This window comes from Dendrobates tinctorius, unplaced genomic scaffold (genome assembly GCF_039654945.1).
Source record: "Dendrobates tinctorius isolate UK_male_01 unplaced genomic scaffold, ASM3965494v1 ptg000150l, whole genome shotgun sequence".
NCBI classification, from domain to species: domain Eukaryota; kingdom Metazoa; phylum Chordata; class Amphibia; order Anura; family Dendrobatidae; genus Dendrobates; species Dendrobates tinctorius.
Window position 1 is genome coordinate 10,064,908 of NW_027361817.1, and position 27,126 is coordinate 10,092,033.

Below are 27,126 nucleotides of genomic sequence, written 5' to 3' on the forward strand. Positions count from 1 at the left end.
CAAATAATAGAGATGGTAATAAGGTGCGTTTGCAGCCCGGGGTCCACTGTGCAGAGATGTTACCTACTGCTCGGTAATGGCGGACACTAAATGGCGGTATCGCTCTGGACACACGTGGGTTAAACGCCACCCTGTATGTAGCAGCGATGGGCTCTGTTGCTTCACAGAGCCATGGTACCACATAACACAAATGCCATACCCTGTTAACTGTCACAGGGCACAGCTGAGTCTGCGCTAGTGTTCAGTCACAAGACTCTGCCCCAAGGACGCAGGGTAAGAGCCTTTCTAGACCCTCTAGGCGCATGGCGTCGCAACTGTGAACGCCACTAATAGACGCTGGCTAGTGTGGAGTGCAGCCCAAGTGCACAGTGGCGTACAAGCAAAGCCACTACTTGGCGCTGAAGCTAGGCCCTGACTCTGCCTCCTGCCTGCACCATCAGCCAAGGCATTACCTGGCAAGGCTGATCAACATATGCGTACCAAGGGTAGGGGTTTCTTAATGAGTCAATCACCAGAGACATTCATACGTGCATACAACACTCACATTGTCTATATTACCGCAAGGCCGTGCGATTCTTTTATAACTGCAACCTTCTGGGACCTTCCTGATGGCCCAATCCGAGCTGCTTGAGGACCTGAGCATGTGACCTCTGACCCCCAATGAGCGGTCGTCTCCTGGGCATGCTCAGATGAGGAAAAGCAGGACTTAGTCCCAGGAGCGTCTGCTCGCCGCTGACTAATGCTGGATGCTATAGCTGAACCTGGGGCAATAGCAGCAACCAGATGCATAGCATTAGCCTAAGCAAGATGCTGGGACCAACGTCTCTGCTGAGCAGGAATCTCTGCGGCCGCAGAAGAATGGGAGTCTGCAGAGGACATGGCTTGAGATTCCCCCTGTGCAGTGATAGGAAATCGAAGCCTAGGGCCCCCCTCTTTGGGCCTCGCTATGTTCAAAAGCTGCAATGAGCTGAGGAGCACGAATGTGCTCAATAGGTTCCCAGGTCCTGTCCTCTGTGCCATGAACCTTCCAGTCCACCATATAGTACTTTTTGCCACATACCACCTTGCACCCAACAATGGGGTTCACCTCATAATCATCTGTATACGAGCTTAATGTCCCGGCAGATGACTCGGAAAACCGGGACATGTGAACGGGTTTTAGGAGGGACACATAAAAGGTGTCGGTGATACCTAGGCTTGGAGGAAGGGCCAGACAATAGACCACAGGGTTAATTTGTTCCAGGACCTTGAAGGGACCTATATAGCGAGGCGCAAACTTAGTGGACTCAACGCGAAGTCTGATATTAGGAGCGGAGAGCCACACTAAGTCGCCAAGAGCAAAGATCAGAGTGGGGCACCATTGAGCATCAGCGGAAACACTCATTCTCTCCTTGGAAGCCTGGATGGCATCCTGTGTGCAGTCCTAAATGTCACATGCCTCCACCAACCAGTCTGCCACCCTAGAGTCGGTGGAAGACACGGGCATTGGCACAAGAACCCACGGATGCTGGCCGTAGTTAAGGAGGAATGGAGTTTGTTCACGGGAATCAGCTACGGCGTTGTTCAGCGCAAACTCCGCCCACGGTAGCAAGGATGCCCAGTCATCCTGCCTGGCCGAAACAAAATGTCGCAGATACGTGACCAGGATCTAGTTGGCCCTCTCTATCAACCTTCTTGTCTCGGGATGGTAAGCTGAAGAGAGATTCAACTCAATGCTGAGTAGGCGACAAAGCATTCTCCAGAACTGAGATGCAAACTGGGGACACCAGTCACTGATGATTTTGTCAGGCATACCGCGTAGGCGAAAAATGTGCTTAATGAACAACGCCGCCAAGGCCCGTGCAGAAAGCACCCGCGGAAGAGGCACCAAGTGCACCATTTTGGAAAAATGGTCGGTGACTACCCAGATAACGGTGCAGCTACGAGACTTAGGTAAGCCCACCACAAAGTCCATCTCGACCATTTCCCAGGGCTTGTCTGCCACCAGCAGGGGTAAAGTAGCCCAGCAGGCAGTTGTCGAGAAGGCCTATTCTTGGCGCAAGAAACGCAAACCCGAATATAGTCTCCGACGTCACGGGCCATATGCGGCCACCAGTACATCCTCGCCAGGAGCTCAAATGTCCTCTTGATCCCAAAATGTCCACCCACACTGGCGAGTGAGCCCAAGAGAGAACCTCCAGTCACAGATTAGGTGGCACAAAAGTCCTGCCCGGAGGCAGAGACTCAAGCGGAACCGGGGCCATGGTCCTCAGGCTCTCAGCAGGGACAATTAGCCCAGGCTCCTCCTCCCCTGATGACACTATGGAGCGGGAGAGAGCATCGGCACGAATGTTCTTCTCCCTGGAAAGAAAGTGGAGGGTGAAGTGGAACCGGAAGAAGAACAAGGACCATCTAGCCTGGCACGAGTTTAGCCCCTGGGCGGTTTGCAAGTAAACCAAATTTTTGTGGTGGTGTATACTTGAACGGGATAGCGAGCTTTCTCTAGGAGGTGTCTCCATTCTGAAAAGGCCAACTTCATGGCTAGCAACTCCCTGTCCCCGATGGAATAGTTCATCTCCACCGCTAAGAAGGTCTTACAAAAGAAGAAGCAAGGATGCTTCCGACTTTGAGCATCCTTTTGGAACAGGACTGCTCTGTCACCTACGGATGAGGCATCCACCTCCATAATAAATTTGTTTATCTACATTGGGGCGATATAAGATGGAAGCGCTAGCGAATTGGGACTTGATAGAGAGGAAAGCCTTGGAGACCTCCTCCAACCACAATTTGGGATTTGCTCCCTTCTTGATGAGGCAACCAAGGGAGCTACCAAAGTTGAGAAGTTGGGAATGAATTGGCGATAGTAATTAATGAACCCCATAAAGCGCTGCATCGCCTTGAGGGAATGAGGTTCCTGCCAATCCATCACCGCTTGTAGCTTGGCAGGATCCATGGCCAATCCCTGGGCGGAGATTATATAGCCCAGGAAAGACAGGACTCCTGCTCAAACACACACTTCCACAATTTGGCATAGAGGGAGCTCACCCGTAGGAGGTCGAAGACTTTGCAAACATCTCTCCGGTGGAAGTCTATGACTGGAGAGTAGATGAGAATATCATCCAGATAGACTACAACCAATGTGGTGAGTATATCCCGGAAGATGTCGTTCACAAAGTCTTGGAAGACGTCAGGGGCATTACAGAGCCTGAAGAGCATCACCAGGTATTCATAATGCCTGTCCCTGGTATTAAATGCCATCTTCCATTCGTCCCCCTCATGGATGCGAATCAGGTTGTAAGCACCCCGCAGATCAAGTTTAGTAAAAACCCTCGCTCCCCGCAACCTATCGAAAAGCTCAGATATCAGGGGCAGAGGGTACTTGTTAACGGTGATAGCGTTAAGACCCCTGTAGTCTATGCATGGATGTAGTTCTCCGTTCTTCTTCTGCACAAAGAGGAACCCCGCCCCTGCAGGTGACTCTGACTTCCTAATGAATCCTCTTGCCAGATTCTCCTGAATGTACTGAGTCATTGCCTCCTTCTCCAGGAGAGACAGTGGATAAACTCAAGTAGAGGAGGCTCAGCACTAGGCAAGAGGTCAATAGGGCAGTCATAGGGGCAGTGAGGTGGAAGGCTCTCCACAGCTTTCATGGAAAACATGTCCGCATAAGGCCAATAGTGTTTGGGGAGAGAGGAAAGATCTGCGGGTACCTCTGTAGTAGCAACGAGAATGCACTCCCTCTGACATCTACCCTCACAAGATTTACTCCATCCCAGGATTCTCCCTGAGGACCACTCTATATGAGGGAAGTGGTAGGGTAGCCATGGTATCCCTAAGAGGACCTCATCAATTCCCTCGGGAATGACTAGAAAGGAGATGATCTCCTGATGGGATGGAGACATGGATAGAGTAAATGGGATGGTCTGATGAGTTATACTGTATGTGAGGGCAGTGTCGACCCATTTATCACCCGTATGGTAACTGGTTTAGCGAGCATCACCAGTGGAATTGCGTGCTGTCAGGTGAAGGCAGAAGACATAAAGTTGCCCTCCACCCCGGAATCCATGCAAAGCTCTACCACATGGGTGGATGGGCCAACAGTAATTGTCCCCTTGAAGGAGCTGCTGCGTCTAGTGAACCTGCTCCTAAGGTCACTAAATGAGGATATTCTCCCGACCGCTGAGGACATCTGGAGGCAAGATGTCCTGACTGCTGGCAGATGTGACAGACCTTGAGTGCACGAGCAGTCCGGGACTTAGATCCCACTCGAGACACCTCCATGGCCTCATGTGGCTCAGACACCTGGATCGGAGATTCCAGAGGTTTGGCGAAGGTGGGAGCCAGCTGCAACCTCTGCTTACACTGGGCTCGCTCCAACCTCCGCTCATTAAAATGAAGGTCGATGCGAGTTGACACTGCTATTAGCTCCTCCAGTGTGGTGGGAATCTCTCTAGTGGCCAAAGCATCTTTCACATGGTCAGCCAGTCCCCTCCAAAATATAGGGATAAGGACTTTGTCCGGCCACTCCAGCTCAGATGCTAAAGTCTGGAAGTGGACGGCAAAATGGCTGACCATGTATGAGCCCTGTGTCAGTGCCAGCAGTTGGAGTGCCTCGTCTCAGTTCTAGACAATCAACCCTGGGAATGTCATGGCGTCATTGCAAAAACTTTAGATGCAGGAGCAGCAGCAGTGTAAGTGGCATAACCAATTTCTGCGAGCTGTTTCTCACATTTTTTACACCAGCCCATGCACCAGCAGAGCAGAGCACACGTCTGACATGTTTTGAACAACTGGAGAGGATGGTGCAGTAGTATCTGGAGCGCAATATCAATGCCATCAGGGGTAGTTTGGACCCTTTCGCATTTTGGGATTCAAAAATGGAAGCCTGAGCTCGCATGTCACACCTTGGAGGTTTGGTCACGCCAGGCAGCCAGCATTCTCTAAGAATGTGTCTTCAGCACTGCTGGTGGTCTCCACCTGTCCCCTGAAAGTGTAGACTGCCTAACTTTCAACAAAATGAGCAAGTCATGGTTCTCCAAATACTTTTGCACCCCAGTCACAGACTGGGTAGACTAGGCGATGGTGTGATTTTTATTGTCATGCATTGATCTTGCATCATTGCAGTCTGTGACATCATTGTGGTGTCTTCTGGGCCTGCTACTGCTTCTGATGTTACAAACAATTTTTTCCATCTGGTGGGTTGCCTGTAGTGTAAGGTGTGCCAGAGGCTTATTTTATTGTTTATCGTGCATTTCAGAGAGCGCTGTATAAATGTGCGCAGAGCCTTACTGCAATCTTTGTTAGGTAGAATGAAAAAATCAACAGCAGTTGAAGAGCTGGTATCATTTATTCTTTACCCCGTTCCTCATGCGGCATAAGTGAAATGATTACTTTATTCTTCGGTCGATGCGATTACAGTGATTCCAGATTTATTTGTTATATGTTTGTTTTATGTTTGGCTGCCATCACACACTAAACATTTTTATTGCAAAAACAAGCTTTTGTAGTGCCAAATTTTTAGAGCTACAATTTTTCCAAATTTCAGCAGAGTCATGTGAGGGTTTGTTTTTTGCAGTACGCATTGACATTTTTATTGGTATCATTTTTGATCACATAACGTGTTATGATTGCTCTCTATTCCAATCTATTGGAAGCAGAATGAATAGAAATCAGCAATTCAGGAACTGAATTTTGGGGGTTTTTTTTATACCATTTCGTGTGTGGTAAAATTTATTCTTCGTGTTAGTACAATTACAGCGATACCTCATTTATATCTGTTTTATGTTTTGTTGCTTTAACACAATAAAAACAACTTTGTAGAAAAAATATTTATTTCTTTATCACTGTATTCTGAAAGCTATAACTTTTTTATTTTTCCACTTATAGAGCTGTATTGTGGCTTGTTTTTTGCGGGACAAGATGTTGTTTTCAGCTATACCATTATTATTTAAATTCATCTTTGTGATCACATTTTATTCCACTTTTTGTTGAGGTATTTGATGAAATAGCATAATTTTTGTAACTGTTTTTCTTAGTCCCTTTATGCAACTTTCACTTTCAGCAGTCTGATCACTATTATAATCCATTGCAATGCACCAGCATGGTCTAACAAGCTTGCTAGAGCCTGGTGACCCGGATGTCTTCATGACTATGTCCCATCATCATGGCAACAATCGAGTCCCCGGGATGATGTCATGGGGGTGCCAATTGCATGGCAGTATGGGACCCCTCCTTCTCTCTGCCTCCTAAATGCTGCAATCAATATCAATCGCAGCATTTAGAGGGTTAAACTGCCGGAAGCACCACTCCTGTCAGTGAATGCCATGTGTCAATTGTGATGTTAGCTGAACCCTGGGCACGTCCAAGGTTGTGAAGGGGTTAAAGTTGGTACAAGCAAATAGTCAATGGGAAACAGTTATTTTAATGTGTATAAGAATTATTTTCTTTATATTGTGGTTCCAATTCATCAAGAGCGCATTTTTTCATGCTGGTCTTGATGAGAGGGCAGGGGTGGAGTGCTAGGCTCCTGATACATTAAGAGACTTATGGCACAAGGCACAAAGTGTAGTGCATCTCCCCCTGCGCGTCAACACAAATCATACTTCACTTAAGGGCTTAAGTAAGATTTGTTGCAAAGTGAACACTCCACTCCTCATGAATCAACAGGGTCGCCACAGCCCACCACACTCCTGTTTCACTACAGCTTTGCCCATTTTGGCGTAGCTGGGCAAAACTAGCACAGACCTGCATCAATGGTGCTTTTTAGGTTAGTTTCAGACTAGCATTTCCGGGTGCAGCGCAGGGCCGCTGCTAAGCCCTGCCCCCGGCCACGCCCCCTCTGGTCAGCTTCTCCTGTGATCGCATGTCGCTGCATGCGATCAGATTACCCTATATTTAGGGTTGGGTACACTGGTCGTGCGCTGGCACACTTTTGCAGGCGCATCCTCCCTTTTGGCGCTGCGCTGACATATGCCAAACACACTGTGTTGCATTTTTGTGCGCCCAGCGCAGCGCCAAAAGGGCGGATGTGCCTGCAAAAGTGTGCCTGTGCACGACCAGCATACCTAACCCTAAATATAGGGTATGCTGATCGCATGCAGCATCATGCGATCAGAGGAGGAGCTGACCGGAGGGGGCGCAGCCAGGGGCGGGGCTTAGCGGCGACGCTGTGCTGCGCCCGGAAACGCTAGTCTGAAACTAGCCTTACTCAGGCTTGTGTAATTTATTTATTCCCCATTATAAAGCTAATAGGAAACTAAATTTACAGTCATTGATTTTCCTTGTGGTATTAATTTTAAAATGTTCAAAACAAATGCAAAAATTGTATTCAGTTTCATAAAAATTGTCTTATTAGCAATCACCTGAACAAACCAATTAATTTAGAAAGCATTACACCTCTAAAATCAGGCCATGCATAAAACCTCACAATTGTAAAGGTTCACACTATGCAAATTCAAGTTAATTAATTAATACATAGTATTGGGGTTATTCATTTTCTTTTCTGTGTTTTCCTGTTGTTTGGGTTTAAAGCACAAAATGGGTTATTCTCTATTACTATTTGACTATGTTGGCCATAATTGACAATAGTGGCTCATTCTATATCCACCATTGTATTAGCACACTGCCCAAGCCCATTTTCCTAAAGCTAGAATGGGCAACACTTCACACAATGCATAAACATACTGATCCCTACAGTAATTAGGCCATGTCAGGATCAAGAAGTGTATATAACTAAAGGAATTATTTTATAAAAAATATGTTACTTTATTTTAGTCAATATTAAAAAACGTATACATGTAAAATAGGATACCTCAAACTCAGTAGCACACAAGAAGGTCAGCTGAGGCAGTACAACAATATACAGGAATATATGTGTGTGGTCCAGATTAATGCATATAATTTCTATGTAATTAGTGTGCCACCAATTATACAGTGCAAATAATTTAGCATATTAATATTAAAGTGACCTAGTGCATCCAATTTAAAGCCATATTTCAATGCCCATATTGGCAGTGAATAAAAAACTATAGTGGCTACAGAGTTTAAATGATTCGGCACACCGATGGTTAAATAATTGGGTGACACAATACATTCAATTTCCACATATAGATAGTCACACTAATAGCTGTCCACCCATATTTTATAATTGTCCAGATTAATGCAATGCAAATAACTCAACATATTGATATTAAAGTGACATAGTGCAGTCAATTTAAAGGCATACTTCAAAGTCCATATCGGCAGTGAACCAATCACTATAGTGGCCACAGAGTACCGATGATTTAGCACACCAATGGTTAAATAATTGGATGGCACAATACAATCAATTTCCACACATAGTCACACTAATAACTGTCCGCCCATGTTTATAATAGACCACTGAAGTCCCTTGCCCCGTACATATTACCTGTATTTAGACTGCTAAGCCGATGCAACTCCTAGTGGCACGCTGACACTTCAGACCCCGAAACGCGTTTCGCTGATGCTTCTTCCTTAATCTAGACCATTATAAAATATGGGTGGACATCTATTAATGTGACTATCTAAATTGAATGCATTATGTCACCCAATTATTTAACCATCGGTGTACCGAATCCTTTATACTCTGTAGCCACTATAGTGTTTGAATCACTGCCGATATGGGCATTGAAATATGGCTTTAAATTTGATGCACTATGTCACTTTAATATTAATATGCTAAATTATTTGCACTATATAACTGGTGGCACACTAATTACATAAAAATTATATGCATTAATCTGGACCATGCACATATGCAGTATTCCTGTATATTGTTGTACTGCCTCAGCTGACCTTCTTGTGTGTTATTGGGTTTGAGGAATCCTTTTTTATATGTATGCGTATTTTAATATTGACTAAAATAAAGTAATATATTTTTTATTAAATAATTCCTTTAGTTGTATACACTTCTTGATCTTGACATGGCCTAATTACTGTAGGGATCAGTATGTTTATCCACCATTGTATGTTGCAGAGAGAACCATCTAAGGAAACACAGTAAAAGGCCCCTTTACATTTAGCAATGCACCAGCGATCCGACCCGGTCAGGATCGCTGGTGCATCTCTAAATGATCGCTAGTGAGCTGCCACACAGGCAGACCTCACAGCGATGCAGCAGCGACGCAGCGCACGATACTCACCTTTCACACAAAGCGATCCTGACGTCCTCCCGCCCGCGTCCACGCATCGCTCGTCGTCACAGCAGGAAGCCCAGCAGGAAGCTGACGAAGAGAAATGGAGATTCGATTTGCAGCAAAGTAATTCTCCACAAATTGGATAATCTGTCTCTACAGACCCCAGAGCATAATAAATGTAACATGTAAAATTTAATGAAAATTGATAAAAACCTAATAGATCACTGCTCAACTTTTCCAGCACCTACACTGTTCTCAGTGCCTTCTTATTCACTGCTTAGGACCTCCACTTTCCAACGTACGCTTTCCTGTGTCTTCATTCACTAAAATAGCATCCTGCTGCCAACAGAGCTCGGATATCACAGCACTTTGAGACGCCATGACGTTGCTATGTGCTATGACCTCTAAGGCCTGGTCATGGCTGAAAGCCTTGTTCTAGAGTCAAGACACCGGCATGTGTATGTGGAAAGAAGAGTCAGAGTGTAAGGGGCAGCTCGGGTGCAGAGGCATGTGAACAGTGATGTATTATGATTTGTAACGCCGCTGTGTTTGTACTCTGTTTAACCAGCCTTACTCTGCATATCTCTGCTTTAACCCTTCGCTCCTTTCCCCATAATGAGCTGGAATGCTGTTGTCAGTTACCTGTATAGATGCTGCTCAGTTCCTGGCTCTGCTGCATAGCTGTACATGCTTGAGTGTTTCTGCTGTGCTGCTTGTCCACCCGCAGGTGGGATCCCTAGGGTTGCAAGGTCCTCTGCAGTTGTGCATGACTTACCACGTGTGTTCAGGCTTGCAGCCGCTGCAAGGTCTCCTTTGCTATGCTGATTTGTTTCTAGCTGTGCTTAGAGTACGCATGGCGCCCCCCCGCTTTGATGAGGAATGGGTGTGTGCTTTAATTGCTGTCCCCAGCCTATCACTGAGGGCAGCTCCTATATAAAGTTCTGCTGCCATGTTGGGGCATTGCCAGAGCTTCGCAGTAAGTTTCTGAGTCTTGCCATGTGTGTTTGGTGTTCAGCTTCTGTTCTGTGTGTGCAGCTCTAAGGGAGCTCATGCCTGTTGTTGCACCAGCTCTGGGGGCTGAGTACCCAGATCTGTTACTGTTTGTGTCTTGTTTTTCTGCCTGCTCTGGGGGCTGAGTACCCAGATCCGTTACTGTGTGTGTCTTGTTTTTCTATCTCCTCTTGGGGCTGAGTACCCAGATCCAACTTTCCTGGAGGCTGCATATCCTGGCCTGTTTCTGTTGTCTTGTTTTTCTGCCTTTCCTGGAGGTTGCATATCCAGGCCTGAACCCTTGATCCTTTATCTGTTCCTGTATCTGACCCTGTCTGAACTGTGTCCTCCGTATTATGTTCCTGAGGTTCCTCTGTGTCTGGAACCTTGTAACCAGTGACTGTGAACTAACCTGGGTTTGTCTTTTAAAGATGGAGTCCAGTGTTTTTCCTGAGCATTTACTATGCAGTGCTCAGCCTGCTAGGCGGGGCTATCTCCATCAGGCCCTGGTCCAACCCGGCGGTGCTTGCACCATCACGCTTGAGTTCCTTCCTAGGTCCGATGCCCGGAGCCTGACTACCATAGTTTGGAACCTGATGACCGCAGCCTGGTGCCTAGATGGTGTACAATGTCCAGAGTCTGGTGACCGCTGTCTGGTTCCCGGAGCTACACCACCGCTGCCTGATCCTATTCTGTCCGTGTCTCAGCTGATGACCTGAGCTGCCATGCCAGTGTTTCTGGTCCTGTGCCGTACATGTCTCTGCCGATGATCTGAGCTGCCACGCCAGTGTACCTGGACCAGCGCTGTCCATGGTCTCTGTCAATGATCTGAGCTGCCACGTTGTTCCTGGTTCTGTGCCGCCCATGTCCCAGCCGATGACCTGGGCTGCCATGCCGGTGTACTGATGTCCAGTCTGTGTCCAGATGTCCTGATGTCCTGCCTGTGTTTTAATGTTCCGAGCCCTGATATATCCTGTCCAGCTGTCCTGATGTCCTGCCTGTGTCCAGATGTCCTGATGTCCTGCCTGTGACCAGATGTCCTGATGTCCTGCCTGTGCATGTCCAGCCTGTGACCAGATGTCCTGATGTCCAGCCTGTGAGCAGATGTCCTGCCTGTGACCAGATGTCCTGATATCCTGCCTGTGACCAGATGTCCTGATGTCCTGCCTGAGTCCTGATATCCTGCTTGTGTCCAATGTTCCAATGTCCAGCCTGTGTCCTGATGTCCAGCCTTTGTTCTGATGTTCCGCCAGTGTCCTGATGTCCTGCCTGAGTCCGATGTCTGTCCGATGTTTCGATGTCCAGCCTGTGTTCAGATGTCCAGTCCGTGGTGCTGGTGGTTCAGTCTGTGCACTTGAATTGGTCCCGTTTGAGTACCTGGATTCCTCCTCGAGAGTCTCCAGCTGTCTCCTATTGACGGTCCCGCCAGTGAGCCCTGGACCTAACCAGCCGATGCTGGTACTGTAGTCCCAACCTTCCTGGACCTGTGTTATCCGTGTCTTGCTTATGTTCCAATGTCCTGCCAATTCCCTGGGGTCTTACCCGTGATGGCCCCTGCCATTGTCAGAAGACTGTCTGAGGTCGGTGTCTGATGTTCTCCTGCTGTGCCTGTGCTACACCTGAGCCCTGAGAGAGGTCATCCTAGTGTGCCCATGCCAGACAACCCTGGACTGCATCAACTTGTGATTAACCTAGCCATCGTCTGAAGTCTGCCCGAGGTTGGTGTCTGATGTACTCCTGCTGTGCCTGTGCCTCTACTGTGGGCCAAGAGAGAGGTCCTCCTAGGATGCCAGTGCCAGAAGTCCTTGGACTGTATCAACCCATGATGATCCCTGCTTTGTCTGTCAACCTGAAAGACTTGTCCTTCTTGATGTGCTTAATCGGGAACATGGTGTCTAGATGTCTTTTTGCTTAATTTAAGTAAACTTTATGTTTCTTCATACCTGAAGATGTGCGGTGTCTTTTAGTTCTGCATATGGCCCTCTTGTCCACTAGCTCAGCTGCCACGGACCCTGGTCTTCACCCTTCCCTAGTCCGGGTAGGCCAAAGTCCCCCTCCGTAGTCCAGTGGGTCCACATTCCATGATCACCTGGGACGCATACCCTGTCATCGTTATGGTTCGATGACGTGGGAGAGTTGGCTGGTAAGCCACGCTGTGTCCGCAATCATAACATTATTCTCTTATTTTCTACATATCACGTTTATTATAATCTAAGTTCTGGAGAGAGGGGAAAATTCAATTTGTGGTTTTCTTTTTTCTTTTACTTTTTGTCGACTCTCTACAGTTACGTAAAATGGCGGACTCGGCTTACCACCATTTTTTGTCTCCCAAAACAGGGCAAAATCTTAGAACAAGGATGAATTCTCACCACCACACAATAAGAGAAAAAAGAATGGATTTACCTGTGGCCACACATTTTTGTATGCCTGATCACAGGACCATGGACCTGAAATTACTTGTTTTGAAAAATATCTTCAAATCTCAGAGAGACAGGAGAGTCTGGGAGTATGAACTTATGACAACCTTTGACACATTTAGTGCAGGAATTAATGTGTCGCATGGATTTATGTCTTTTAACATCAATTAAAGAATTTGCTCTTCAGACCTTGTCGGGGCATTACAACACAGAACCAGACCCCAATCAGAGGACAATAAAACTTTCACTCCTTATCTAAGAACTGTTCCAATATTTATGGACACAACTGTTTATCACTCTCCCATAATGACAGTTATGTGCTGTGTTGTGTATAAATATGTGATTCTTCAGATTTTGTATTAGTCCATATGCCTGATGAAGAGACCCTAGAAGTTTTGAAAGCTTGCAATTTGTTACCATCTTTCAGTTAGCCATTAACAGGTATCACCCACTGAAGACTCTCAATTCCAAATATTTAAGAATGAGACATGCAAAGTAGTATATACTTAGCACAAAGCAAGGGGGAACATAAAGATTGCTGAAGGAAGGTGTGCATCCCCAAGCACATCTCTAAAACTGGGTAGCTTCTTCATGGTTGATGGCTGTGTGTTACTTTGTAAGAATAAATAGCAACAGGTACTGAAAGAAACATGTAAAGGTGTTAAAAGCTCAAAGTGTAAGATGAATGAGTTCTATACACTGCTTCGCAGGTCAATATAATGAGACAGGTGTCAAAAATATATGCAAATGGTGACATCATTATGAAAAACGATCCATTGATAAAAGTGCATGTGCAAGATGAGTACAACATGCGACTGGGAGTGTTGAAAATATGTGCAAATAATGGCTTTACAATGAGAACATGTTTCAAAGATAAGGGTGCAAGGTGAATACAATAGGTACAACACCTATTGTATTCAAAATGAACTTTATTACTTACTCAATTAGCTAGATATATCACAAAGGTAAAGATACTAAAAGCACCTATTTGTCAGGTACGTTTTGAAAAAAGTAGCCACAAGTAGGGATAATTATTTCTCACCATTAATCTTAGTCCTTTTTTTATTTGTAAGTATCGAAAATAGTCCCTTATCAATAAAGGGCTACACACATAACATAATAGAAAAAGCAAAAACGAAACAAAACCACACCCAGACCGCAGAAAACTGACACACATATGTTGCTGAGTAGCCAATGGCAAGTTAGAATGCTTATGAGAAAAAAACAGTATTCTATAGTACTCCTAGACTGAGTCAAGAAAAATGCCTTAGTTGACTATGGTATAGTACACATAATCTTTTGTAGGGATATCAGTCCCAATAGAAAAATGTGAATGTTTAGACTGACCCTCACAAGAAGGTATTCTTGAGCCAGCCAGTTATCCCGTATACTGGGCCATATAAAATACTGGTTAGCCAAAAATTCCACTATCTAGATAATGTTATATAACAACTATCTAAGAGCTTTTATTACAGTATTTGATAAAGTGCTCATTAATAAAGTGCAAATACGCAATTGTCCTAATAGACTAAAGTGTTATGCATCTACTCAGCACCAACATATACATAGGCATGCTAAATAACCCAATATTCTCTGCTGTATTAAGACACAGAAAATGCTGCAGTTCCATAAATAAGAAAACAAATAATTCCAAATTGCAGACTCACGCATGCCCAAAAAAAGCCATAATAGGTCACTTATCAGAATATTGTCCCAATGTCATAGTCCCTACTTTTTTCACCCCCTCCTAATGTAAGGGCTCATCAGGGGACCACAGATAGGAGCATGCCATAATGGCTTCATTGTCAATGTAAGTAAGGAAACAGGATATAGAGTTTATTTATAGGGAGACTACCATAATGACCCTCAGTCCGCAATAGTCTCTAATCAAGAAGCCTCTCCATAGAAAATAACAAGTGGAGGCGCATATATTAAAATTCATATGGTCCTCATTAGTGTGCTGCTCTATGGAGCGCACGCCAGGTTCATATCCAGCCTCTAGGTCATTAGAATCAATCAGCCATGCGCGAGGATCCCTCTCTCTTCCGGAATCTGGAGTGCATATGGGGTTCACCATTCTGACATGTGCATTAGAAGACATGCCGTTCACGTCTTATTGGAAGTTACAGGCGCCTAGAGCGTCAATGTGTCCTGAACTTATGCCGACATGCACACTTACTGAAGTGCATACACGCTCCATACATTGGAGCGCTTCTGCAGCAGACACTGAAGACAATGCCCCTCACGTCACACCCGAACTTGCATGTGCCTGGAGCTCAAATGCGCCCCAGATTCACGGCATATGCAGTCTCTCACCTCCAGGGCTATATACATAGCAGCCCCTTTGTCGATCACATTCATTCCATCCAGGCATTGAACCACAAAATACCGGTCACTCTTCATTACCTCCTGGTACAATGATTAAATTGATGGAAAATCTCTGATGGTCACTGGCATCTAATATATCCCAAAGGGCAATACTATTTGTATCCCCAAGATAAAAAAGCCTACACCCACTCAGATAAGTAGCATAGAGTAACAGAATAAAAGAGGGTATTCGCCCAGAACTAGAAACACTCTACTTTCAAAGGTGCATGTACATGCCGCCAACACAAATAGATCAGCAGCCAAAAAACAAAAACATTGGTTTAAACATGGACAAAAAAAGTACACTATTGTCTATATCTAGGTACATCTAAACTTGTTCTTATACACCCTTTTGGTCATTTGGAATTATTTGTTTTCCTATTTATGGAACTACAACATTTTCTGTGTCTGAATACAGCAGAGAATTATTTAGCATGCCTATGTATATGTTGGTGCTGAGTGGATTCATGACACTTTAGTCTGTTAGGGAAATTGCATATTTGCACTTTATTAATGAGCACTTTATCAAATACTGTAGGGAAAGCTCTTAGACAGTTGTTATCTAACATTATCTAGGTAGTGGAATATTTGGCTAACCAGTATTTTTTATGGCCCAGTATAACTGGCTGGCTCAAGAATACCTTCTTGTGAGGGTCAGTCTAAACATTCACATTTTTCTATTGCGACTGATATCCCTACAAAAGGGTATGTGCACTATACCTTAGTCAACTAAGGCATTTTTCTTGACTCAATCTAGGAGTACTATAGAATACTGTTTTTTTCTCATAAGCATTCTAACTTGCCATTGGCTACTCAGCAACATATGTGTGTCAGTTTTCTGTGGTCTGGGTGTGGTTTTGTTTAGTTTTTGCTTTTTCTATTATGTTATGTGTGTAGCCCTTTATTCATAAGGGACTATTTTCGATACGGTGAGAAATAATTATCCCTACTTGTGGCTACTTTTTTCAAAACCTACCTGACAAATAGGTGCTTTTAGTATCTTTACCTTTGTGATATATCTAGCTAATTGAGTTAGTAATAAAGTTCATTTTTTTATGGGTGTTTTCTCCATGGTGTTGTACTTAAGTATACCCAGTTGATTATAAGTGATTAAAGTGTTTTTGGAATACACTAGGTAACATCACCATAAAAGAGAAAAGTGGCACATGTGCACAGTACATGATAGACAAGGACTATAGTGACACACCCACCAGGGCCTTGGGGTACTCGAAATCAGGTTGGACAGTTCTTTGAGGAAGTCATGGGGTCGTGACCTGACTCCGTGGCCCTGGCTTTGCTGTAATATGGGGAATATGTGTATGGAATTTTAATGTGACGCCACCTGTGGTGTTTGGCAACAGATGGCCGACGCTGCTAAAGGAGACCGCTGGGGCTGATGGTGATGCAGCTGGGATGGTTCTGCTCCCCACAGGTGGAGTGCTACCGGTTCTCTTTATGTCAGGCTTCATGTACCTTGTGGTGCAGTACTCAGGGCGCAAGAGATCACTGGAGGACCCGAGGGCTGTAGTTGTCTTTTCCTTTACTTGATAGTACAGACCGGGGCACTGGTAACAGATCGTGATGAAGAGCTGGGCAGCATGGAAGCAATTTTGGATACACCTGGCCAGGTAGGTAAGGAACTCTTCCTTCTGCGCTGTCCTCCCTTTTTCCTCCTAATAGCTCACCCTCCTGTTGCTAACTATCTCTCTCTTTTGAAAACAAACCGTTGCCCGCATGGCAGACAGCTGAGCCTTTCACAGGTGCCGCTCCTTTGTGTTGGCTCCAGGCTCTGGTATGCTGCTGTGTGAAGTGAGCAGACATATAACGTAAAATGATGTCATGGAACAGGAAGGGGTAAAATCACCTTGTGGCAGTATTATTTACAAACTGTGTTTTTTATTAGTGCTCATCTATTCATTCAGTATATTGTACAAGTATAGCATGGTGGGCTCTATATATCCTACAGCGTGAATAAATCTTGGGGAAACTAATATTACAAATGTGAAGAATAATTTCTGAAAGAGTTTCTGAAAGAGTAGTATTAGCTTATGCTTTGGTGGGAAATTTTAATGCTATTAACAGTGACATAACTAGAATGCTATGGGCCCCAGGGCAGAATTTAGACCTGGGCCTTCCTATACTTACAAACACACTAGTGTGTTGCACAATTGTGTGGCTCTCAGTACCACTGAGAGAGTATAGGCCCCGTCACACATAGCGACTCACCAGCGATCCCGACAACGATATCAACATGTCAGGATCGCTGGTGAGTCGCTACATGATCGCTGGTGAGCTATCAAACAGACAGCTTCACCAGCGATCAGCACCAGCAACGCCGTGCACTTTAGTTACCAGCGCGCTGATGCAGGGAGCTGGTAACTAAGGTACACATCGGGTATCTAAGGGACGTGCGTCACTTAGAAACCCGATGTGTACCTTAGTTACCAGCTCCCTGCATCAGCGCGCTGGTAACTAAAGTACACATCGGGTATCTAAGGGACGCACGTTCCTTAGATACCCGATGTGTACCTTAGTTACCAGCTGATCGCTGGTCTCCCGCCTGTCACACCCAACGATGCGTGCTGGCCAGCGGGAGACCAGCGATCAAATAAATGTCCAGGGCTTTCCAAGAGCGATCAGCAATACCGGCAGGGGGGCCGGTCGCTGATCGCTGTCACACACAGCGATCTCGCTGGTGAGATTGCTGTTGTGTCACAAAACTTGTAACTCAGCAGCGATCTCGCTAGCGAGATGGCTATGTGTGAAGGGGCCCTTAGTGTTGGTCATGCAGAAAAAATAACACAAATTTAATATATAAATAAGAAAGAAAAACACAGCAATAAGATCATTTTCTAAGTAATAATTCTTAAAATAACATTTGCCGCAGGGACATTAGAAAGAACTGTCACCGGGAGTGGAATCTCGGGTTGTCATCTGAACACAATTTAGAATGGAGATTCTCCCGAGGCTTCAACAACATGATTGTTATATGAGAACTCAGCCCAGGGAAGCAATTATTATGGTGAGCATTGACAAAGTGTCGCAGGTAATTGCCCAGGACCAGGTTGACCCACTCCACTTGCACATTGGCCTGGGGGTGATAGCCCGATGAGAAATCCAAGATGATATCCAGATGTTTACAGAGAGCTCGCCAGAATCTGTAACTCGATCGGACACAATGTGATGAGGAAATCTGTGCAGGTGGAAAATATGTTTGATGAAGCTGTCAGCCAGTTCAGGAGCGGACGGAAGAGCAGACAATGGGGTAAAGTGTGCCTTTTTGGAGCAGCGATCCACAATTACCCAGATGAAGGTGCAACCCTCCGATACTGTCAAATCCGTAATGAAGTCCATAGCTGTGTGCTGCCATGGACCAGATGGCATGGGTAACGGCAAGAAAGAACCAGCAGGAAGTCATCTGGGGACTTTATTGTGGGCACAAATTGGACAGGCAGCCACGTAAGCATAGATCTCTCTCCTTATGGACAGCCACCAATAGTGGCAAGAATTCAACTGTAGAGTCTTCCTTTGACCCATGTGACCAGCCACCTTGGACGAGTGCCCCCAAGACAAAACTTATATGGCTCTCCTTCCCACTGGTCATCTAGTTTGTGAACACGTCTCTTTCTTTTTAGTACTTGTTCTCCTGGTGTCAAGCGAACTGCAGGGGCATGTTGGTTGTAATTCCTTTCCTGCCTCTTTCTTGCTTGGGACAAACTTTTCTCCACACATTCTTGTACTTTGCGGTATTGTTGCTGCCGCTCTGTATCCCAGTCTGCATCTGGTGATGTTGTCTCTGGTGTTAAGACTCCCATGTCTAAATCAATGGGTAACTTGCCAGGTCTTGCTCTCATCAAATAGGCCGGAGTGCAATTTGTAGAGTTTACTGGTATATAATTATACAGATCTACCAGATCTGGCAACTTCTCTGGCCACTGGTTTTGTTCTTCCAGATGTAAGGTCTTCAATAAGTCAACGACCACCTGGTTCATCTTTTCACACATGCCATTTGTCTGTGGATGGTACGGCGTCGTTCTGATTTTCTTGCAACCGTACATGTTACAGAACTCCTGGAACACTTCTGCCTCAAAGGCTGGACCTTGATCGGTGAGCACTTGTTCAGGGTATCCATGCGTTCGACAAAAGTGTTGCTGAAATGCCTTCGCTGCTGTCTTCGCTGTTTGGTCTTTAACAGGCACAACTACCAAGAACCTCGAGTAATGGTCCACGATGGTCAAAGCATAGGTGTAGCCATTCCTACTCGGAGTCAACTTCACCTAATCCAAGGCTACCAGTTCAAGCGGCTGTTTTGTGATGATCTGCTGTAATGGGGCTCGCTGGCTGTTTCGGTCTTTTCTGCGCAGGTTGCATGGGCCACATTCTCGGCCCCACTTCTCAATGGAACTCCTCATGCCAACCCAGTAGAATCTTTCACGAAGTAGAATTTCCAACTTCTACCAACCGACGTGTCCTGCTCTATTGTGGTACGCCTCTAAGACCATTGGCGCATCCCTCTTCGGGACTACCACCTGCCAGACCAGTTCGTGTGTGCGCGAGTTGATGTTCCTCCAACACAGTTTACCCTCGTAGATGAACAGCTTGCCTCTTTCCTTCCATAATTGCTGTGCTTCCTGTGGGTCATCTGGACCAGGGTGTGCATCAGCTTCTGCCAGCCACTCCTTTACTAGGCGAACAGCTGGGTCACTGTCTTGTGTCTCTGCCCACTGATGATGGGGTAGTGAATTCAACGTTACCTCTCGTACGACAAAGTGCTTATTCCTCACTCCTTGAGAGCTCTGGGCTGCAATTGGATGGTGGAAGGCTGGTAACTTGATTTCTTCGAGTTCTTTTGGATCTTCTCCCCCGTCTGGAGAATTGGGCATCCTGGACAACGCATCCGCATTAGCGTTCTTACTGTATGTCCTGCTCGGTACATGATGGTGACCTGGTAGTTGGATAGCCAGGCCATCCATCGCTGCTCAAGTGCCCCGAGCTTTGCCGTTTCAAGGTGGGTTAGCGGATTATTGTCCGTGTAGATGGTGAACTTTGCAGAAGCCAAGTAGTGCTTGAAGCACTCTGTTACCGCCCAGACTATGGCAAGGAACTCCAGCTTAAAGAAACTGTAGTTGTCGGGGTTCCTCTCAGTGGGACAAAGCTTCCTGCTGGTGTAGGCAATCACTCTCTCTCTGCCTTTCTGCACATGTGAAAACACTGCTCCCAATCCCACGTTGCTGGCGTCAGTGTAAAGTACAAATGGTTGGTCATAGTCAGAGTAGGCCAGGACCTCATCTCCTGTGAGGGCCAATTTCAACTTGGTGAAGGACTCTTCTATCCTTTTGTTCCACTCGAGCGGAAGATTTTTGTTCTTGGCCTTCTTGGATTGGCCCACTAGAAGATCTTGCAGGGGTGCTGCTATCTTGGTGAAGTCCTTGACAAATCTTCGGTAGTAGCCTACTAACCCAAGAAATTGCCTCACTTCATGGATAGTGCTGGGTCTTTGCCAGTCCCGGATAATGGTGACTTTGTCAGGATCGGATGCCACACCTTCTGCGCTCACCATATGGCCTAGGTACTGCACCTTGGGTTTCAAAAGGTGACATTTGGACGGTTTTATTTTCAGGCCAAAGTTTGACAGGGCTTCGAATACCTCGGCTAGGTGCTTCAAATGGTCTTCGTAGGTTTTGGAGAAGACGATGATGTCGTCCAGGTACAGCAGAATGGTTTCAAAGTTTTTATGTCCAAGGCAGTATTCCATTAACCGCTGAAATGTTCCTGGTGCATTGCTGATCCCGTAGTTAAACTCGCAGAGGCCCATTGGTGTTGTAAACGCTGTCTTCTCTTTGTCTGCCTATGCCACAGGAACCTGCCAATACCCACTGATGAGATCTAAGGTAGATAAATAATTAGCAGTTCTCAGTGCAGCTAGTGATTCCTCAATTCTAGGCAATGGGTACACGTCTTTATGTGTAATGCTGTTAATCCGCCTGTAGTCTACACACATTCTCATAGTACCGTCTTTCTTCTTAACAAGGACTAATGGAGCTGCCCAGGGGCTACAACTATCTCTGATTACCCCAGCATCCTTCATCTCTCGTAACATATTCCTGGCACATTGGTAGTGTGCTGGGAGTACAGGCCGGTGTCTCTCTTTAATGGGTGGATGATCTCTGGAGGGGATATGATGTTGAACCCCTTTTGCCTGCCCAAAATCTAGAGGATGCTTGCTGAAGACCCGTTCAAATTCTCGAGCCACCCGGTAAGCCCCATGCTTTTGGTGTGAAGGGGTGGAGTAAGTGCCTACGTGTAGTTGCTGACACCAATCCTCCTGCTGCCCTTCAGAGCCATTCTCTTCCACTTTGTCAGATGGAAGCAAGGGTTCTAGTGTCTCGATTGCATTGTTACTGACGGTGAACAATTTAGCAAGGGTGGCATACCGGGGTAACTGGACCTCTCTCTCCCCACAATTTAAGATTCGTATTGGTACTCTCCCCTTGCAGACATCAACTACCCCTTTGGCTGTCAGGATAGTAGGCCTACTATCAGAGTACATGGGTTCTACCAGGGCTTGGTAATCTTGACCCCTTAGGCCTATTGCTGCCCAACACCAAATTAACATTTCACTTCTGGGAGGTACTGCAGTGGGAAAAGGATCACTTACTCTGACACTGCCGACTTCTCCACCAGACAGCTCTACCTGTTTTCTCTGCATCAGGGCTCTGATCTCCTTCTGCAGGACCCGTTGCTGACTGGAGCTGGCGGTCTCGGCCACCTGTTGTAACAAAACAATAATTTCTCCAAGACAATTTTCAATTACATTAGTGCCTAAAGTGATCATAGGATGGCATTCTCGTTTGTCAATATCAACTATTATCAAACCTTGTGATTGAAATTCTACTCAGCCAATTTTGATGGTCACCTCTTTATATCCCATCTGAGGCAAGCGCTGTCCATTGCTGGCAAAAATGGCAAGGTCTTTATCTGGGCTATGAGTAATGTCTGAATCAGCCCAGTACTGCTTAAAATGAACATATGGTATCGTTGTCACCTGGGAACCAGTGTCCAGTAAAGCGTTCATCGGAAAATCATCAATCACAACAGGTAAGACTGGTCATCCTCCTACGTACTTGTCTCGCCAATTTGGTGGGCCTGGTCATCTTACTCCTGGGGGTTGGCCCTTTGCCCCAGGGGTTGCTTGTTTAAATGACAGTATCTTGCTAGGTGTCCTGCCTTGTTGCAGCGGCGACAGATGGGCTGTCAGTCCTCGTCGTAACGATCACTGTCTCTCCCTCTGGTCGGCGGGATCCTCTTCTGCTGTCGATATGGGACGTCATCTGGACTGGAGGCCAGCTGGATCTTCTTCTTTGGAATCACTTGCAGGGACTGCACAGTTTTTGTGAGTGTAGCCACACTTTTAGTTAGTTCCTTGACTTGGAGATGTAAGTCTGCAGCAGAATCATCATCTTGGGATGGCTTGTCAGTCTCAATAGAGGTCTTTGGAAAAGATGCTGTCTCCTGCTGGTATGTAATTGCAGGATGCTTAGAGGGCTCTGGGCTGCTAGGGTTCAGTTTACGCAGCACTCTGATGGCTCTATCCTTAAAGTGTGCAAAGTCCAATTCAGGATTTTGTAGAGCCATTATGCGCAGCTGTGTCCTTTGATTGTTAGACTGGAGTCCCTCTATGAACTGCTCTGTTAACCATCTATCTTCATCTTGCACGCTCTCAGGATCAACCTGCTTTACAGCCCGTAGTGCCTCTGAAGATTAAGGGCATAGTCCCGTATACTGTCCTGCACTCTCTGTTTGCACCCAAAGAATCTCATTTTTATCTCTGTTGCAGTGCGGGTATCAAAAGTGTCTATCAGTCTGGCTAAGATTTGTTTGACAGTTCATTTATCAGTGTCCGGCCAGGACTTTACATCCCTCTGAGCCGCACCAGTTAACTGGCCAATGAGGATACTGACTTTTTGGCTTTCTGACAGGGGGTACACTTTGAACAAACTACATAGTCTTTCTTTAAAACTGGTCAGGGTGTGCGACTTCCCTGAGTACTGTGGTAACCAGGACGCTCCTGGTATATATGGCATTGATAGCGGCATTATGGAGGCTGCGTCTGTGACCGCCGCTGAATCTTCACCTGTGTTGGGCATTTTCTTCCTGCTTTTTCACTTGCTCACTAACGTCAAAGCACGGGCAGGGGGCTTCGCGTTGTGCTTTATTTCTGGCTCTGTCCACAATTGCACGTCCCTCTCTGCTCGCACACACTGTGTGACGCAGTTATGGCAATTATTTGAAAGCTCATTAAAGTCTTTAGCACACAATTTAATAAAGTCTATGGCGCACAGTACCCAGCTTTGTCAGGCTCCTTTTTACCCAGCTTTGCTAGGCTCGCTAGATCCTGTTCGTGACACCAGTTGGAGCGCCCCGCGGGGCCTGGGGGTACTCGGTACCGGGCCCCTCGACTTCCATGGGGGACGGTGTCACGGCGGCGACCCAGTCCATGGCCCAGAGGCATGCAGTAATAAAATAGGGGAAAGTTGTGTGGTATTTATGTGGTAAAAATGAAAATAAAGTTATTAAATGGTGAAATACGTGACGCCACCTGTGGTATTCTAGTCAGAGGAGACCAGAGCTGCGGTGTTGCTTCTCTGGGATGGATGTTGGGCGCAGCTATGATGTTGTAGCCCTCCACAGGTAGGGCTGTAGACCCAGGGCAAAGATGTTAAATAAATAGTAAAAATGGCTGTGAACGTTGGGGTGCAGAGAAATGAGAGAAAGAGAGGTGCAGTTTCTTTACCTTTTACTGGTAATTGGTTGTAGTCCGGAGTTTCACATATAGGTGATGGAATGAGTCTGGCTCGCCTGGAGGCATTCAGGGGATCCACCTTGCCAGGTGGGGATTTAGGACCTTCCTTTCTGCGCTATGTGTGTGAGTCTCCGCTGTATATAACTATGCTGCGACCCTCTATTCGTGATGGTTTCACTAACCTGTACGGCTGTCAGCGTGAGCCTATTCCACAGGTACCGTCCTTTTCACCATCAGCCCCGGGCTTCTTATCCGCTGACGTGCCCTCAGATGTTCAATGTGCACAGGAATTTACAATCCCCTGTACTTTTAGATTCGGCTATCAGGGCGTACAACTCCTGTCAGCCTTGGACTCTGATGTCCCTTTTCTCTTTATTAGCGCTTCTCTCAGGGGTCTGCTATATGCAGTATTTTAGCTTCCCTAGAGTCTCTCAGTCTCTGCTCTTATCCTTTCCCTCTTCACAGATCAGCTCCCTGTCTTAATCTGACAGGATCTACCAGAAAGATCCTTTTACCTCACGTCCTCACGTTCAACTGTTATTTTTCCTCACAGCTCACAGCTGTTTCGTTTCCATGACAACTCCATCAGCTGACTTCTAGCTGACTCACCAACCCCCTCTGCTGGCTAGAATTTATAAGGCATCTCCCTTTTCTGACCTGCAGCAGGAAATTGTGATTAAATCTATGCTGCCTAGCATGGGGGTTGCTTTCTGCCTCCAAGCATGACTTCACCTCTTAGAGGGAGGCGATGTCACTGTGACAACCGGACTCTGGGGTGTCACAGAATCAAGTCGATAGAGCAGTCATACGGCCTGTGGGGTGGCAAAGTCTCTGCTTCCTTCTTGTCAAAAACATCGGCAAAGGACTATTAGGCACATGGTATGCGAGGCAGTGATGCCGGACAAGACGGGGCCTTAACCAGACGTACTGGAGCCAGACACCTCTCATGACAGGAGTGTCCTCAGCGGAGCACCTCTCCAGTTCTCCAGTCAAACACAGGTTCGTGCTGCCGTAGCCATGAGCCATGGTAGGCCTAAGAGAAAGGCGTGAAACATGTGGGAAAGAACACAGAAGGCAATGTTCTCAGTATAAAGCATCCCAATGCAGAAATCTAGTGGTTCAGTAGCCAGACGAACCGTCTCCCGAAGAATTCTCCCATCGACAGATGTTAATACCAGGGGTTTCTTTAGCGGATGAACTGGGAATTGGAACCGATCCACTAACGCCTGTAGGATAAAATTTCTGACTGCCCCAGAATCTAAATACGCAGGCTCAACAAACTGGGATTCACCGGATGTCACGTCTACAGTAAGGGTCAGAGGTAGGGAGATGCCGTTTCCATCTAGGGAGACCTTTCCTACCATCCCTAGATCCTGGAGCTTCTCTGGTCTCACCGGGCAGATTCGAATCGAGTGACCTATAACTCCACAATACAGGCACTGGCCTTTATCGTTCTCAGTCGCTGTCTAGCAAGTGCAAGGTGGTTGATCTGCATGGGTTCCAATTAGTCTTCAACAAAGGGAGAGCGAAGGAACAGGCGGTCCTTGAAAAGACGGAGCCAGGCACCGTGGTTCTCTGTCACGTCCCACCTCACTAGCAAGCTCAAGAAAGCAGAGGTCTATACGGATAGCAAGGGAGATCAGGTCGTCGAGGGTAGTTGGTAGGTCTCGACTGGCTATCTCATCCTTAATATCTCCGGAAAGCCTCTCCCAGAATATTGCCAATAAAGCTTCATTATTCCAACAGAGTTCGGACACCAGGGTGAGAAAGAATACCGCATATTGCCCCACAGAAGAATTGAACTGATGTAAAAGGAGAAGAGCGGAAGCTGCTGAGGTGGTTCGCCCGGGTTCATCAAACACTTTGCGAAAAGCTTCCAAGAATGCAGGCAAATTGGAGATGATCGGATCCTCTCTCTCCCATAATGGGTTCAACCATGCGAGGGCCTCGCCTCCAAGGTGCGACATAAGGAACACTATTTTTGCTCGGTCTAACAGAAAGTGGTGCTGGAGAAGTCCAATATGTAGCCTGCACTGATTGATGAACCCGTGGCAGAGCTTCGGATTGCCATCAAACCGTGGTGGAGCTGCAAGTCGGAGACCTGGATCTCGAACTAAGCAAACTGTCTGGGAAGTCTCTGAAGAGGACACAGCTGCTTCAACATGCTGGAACTCTGGAGGGATGTTTAAAGCATCCAACTTAGTGGTTAAAGACTGCAACTCTATGTGCGTCTTTCTGTTGGCAAAGCTTCAGACACATGGTCCGAACAGGCAGTAACCAGGGTCCAGAGGTGTCCATGGCCTGAGCAAACTGTCATGGACATGGTTTGTGGAACCACTATGCCACGTACTGCGGAAAGCCTGGGGGGGTAACTAAGTGAACCACAGACTGTTCACTAGAGCCTCTGATGGTGAGGTTAGATTTGGCTCCTGATTGATGCCAGGTGCCACTCCAGGACAGACCAACGGTAACGTAGCAGCTGGACACAGAAGGACAGACTGGATGGAGCAGTAGGCAGAGCTTGTATCAGAGTGCAGCTATCCAAGTTTGTATCTGAGTGCAGCAGACAGAGTTTGTGTCAGAGTGAAGAAGGCAGAATTTGCATCTGAGTACAGCAAGCAGGATTTGCATCTGAATGCAGCAAGCAGAATTTGTACTTAGAGTGCAGCAGGCAGGATTTGCATCTGAGTGCAGCAAGCAGGATTCGTTTCTGAGCGCAGCACGCAGGATTAGCATCTGAGTGCAGCAAGCAGGATTTGCATCTGAGTGCAGCAAGCAGGAATTGCATTTGAGTGCAGCAAGCAGGATTTGCTTCTGAGTGCAGCACACAGGATTCACATCTGAGTGCAGCAGGCAGGATTTGCATCTGAGTGCAGTAAGCAGGACTTGCTTCTGAGTACAGCAAGCAGGATTTGTACTTAGAGTGCAGCATGTAGGACTGCATCTGAGTGCAGCAAGCAGGATTTGCACTTGAGTGCAGCAACCAGGACTTGCACTGGTATGCGACCTTACACAACATAGACTGTAAACAGGAAGGTTGCTCAGACACCTCCTCTCTGGGAAGGAAGCAATATATACATAATGTCCCACATCCATTGGCTGCGGAGGAAGTAGCAAGTGCACACTCTGGCCCTTTAAGAGGGTGGGAGCGCACGTGCCCTAAGGACATGGTAGAGGACCGGCTTAAAATATGCAGAGCATGGGCAAGGGAAGAACTATCTGCAGCATGGGTGAGTGAGGAGACATGCCGGAGACCTTTCCAGTCAGGGCAGGACTCCGGCGTGGTGCACACAAATTGCTCCTACTAAGAGAATACATACAGTGGCATTGTCCATCTATTATGTCCCCAAACAGTTTTAACGCTCTCCAAGTTGTGACTCCCATGTAGCAATGTTATTCCCTTTTTGAATCCCAA